The following is a 1,728-nucleotide window of genomic DNA, read 5'->3' as shown; positions in this document are numbered from 1 at the left end:
TTTCAGGTCTTATGTTTAAGTCTTTAATCCATTTTGAGTTAATTTTTGTGAATGGTATAAGATAGAGGTACAATGTCATTCTTCTGCATGTGCTCATCCAGTTTTCCCCACACCATTTATTAAAGAGACTACCCTTTCCCCAGTTGGCTGCCTTGTCAATATTAGTTGACGCTATATACAGGGTTTTTGTTTTGTTTTGTTTTTTTCTGGTCTCTCAGTTCTGTTCTGTTGGTCTATGTGCCTATTATTTTGATTACTGTGGCTTTGTAGTATAGGTTGAAATCAGGAAATGTGGTGCCTCCACGTTTGTTCTTTCTCAGGATTGCTTTGGCTGTTCAAGGTCTTCTCTGGCTCCATATAGACATTAGGATTGTTTTTTCTATTTCTGTGAAAATGCCATGGGGATTTCGATACAGTTTATACTGAGTCTATAGATGGCTTTTGGAAATGGGATCCTTCCCATCCATGAACACAGGTTACTGTTACGTTTCTTTGTGTCTTCTTCAATTTCTTGCACCAGTCTTGTGGGTTTTACCGAACAAAACTTTCACCTTCTTGGTTAGATTTATTCATTTCTTTTTCAGATATTTTGTTGTTAATGTGTAGAAACACAACTGTTTTGTGTATGTTTATTTTGTATCCTGCAGCTTTACTGAATTTGTCAATTAGTTCTGGCAGTTTTTTGGTTGTAGGATTTTCTATATATAAGATCATATCATTCATAAGCAAAGACAGTTTCACTTTTCTTATTTGGATGCCATTTGTTATCTTTTTCTTAACTGATTGCTCTGGCTAGGAGTGGTGACAGTAGGTATCTCTGTCTTGTTCCTGATCTTAGAGGAAAAGCTTTCAACCTTTCACCATTATGATGTTGGCTGAAGGTTTGTCATAGATGGCCTTTATTGTGTTGATGTGTCTTCCTCCTGTACTTAATTTGTTGAGCATTTTTATCATGAAAGGTTGTGGTATTTGTCAGATGCCTTTTCTGCATCTATTGAGATGATCATATGATTTTTATCTCATTCTATTACCGTGTCTCACATTCATTCACTGATTTGTGTGTGTGAACCACCTTGCATTCCAGGGATAAATCCCACTTGATGATGGTGAATGATTGTTTTAATGTGCTAATGAATTTGGTTTGCTAATATTTTGCTGAGGATTTTTGCATCTATATTAATAAGGTGTATTTGTTTGTAATTTTCTTGTCTTGTAGGCTCCTTATCTGCCTTTGGTATCAGTTAATGTTGGCCATGTAAAATTAGTTTGGGAGTGTTTCCCTCTCTTCAATTTTTAGGAATAGTTTGAGAAAGATTGTCGTTGACCCTTCTTTAAATATTTAGTAGAATTCCCGTCTGGTCTTGTACTTTTCTATGTTGGGAGGTTTGTGTGTGTGTGTGTGTGTGTGTTTGTGTGTGTGTGTGTATATGTGTGTGTAGTGAGTGTGTGTGTGTGTGTGTGTGTTGGGAGGTTTTTGATTACTGATTCAGTCTCCTTACTTGATCACTTGTCTGCTCAGATTTTCAAATTCTTCATGTTTCAGTCTTGGAAGGTTGTATGTTTCTAGGAATTTATCCATATCCTATGGATTATCCATTTTGTTGGCATATAATTTTTTTTTATTATATTATGTTAATCACCATACAGTACATCCCCGGATTCCGATGTAAAGTTTGACGCTTCATTAGTTGCGTATAACACCCAGTGCACCATGCAATACGTGCCCTC

This window comes from Ailuropoda melanoleuca, chromosome 9 (assembly GCF_002007445.2).
Source record: "Ailuropoda melanoleuca isolate Jingjing chromosome 9, ASM200744v2, whole genome shotgun sequence".
Classification (NCBI taxonomy): Eukaryota; Metazoa; Chordata; class Mammalia; order Carnivora; family Ursidae; genus Ailuropoda; species Ailuropoda melanoleuca.
Note: the sequence above shows the minus strand (reverse complement) of the source record.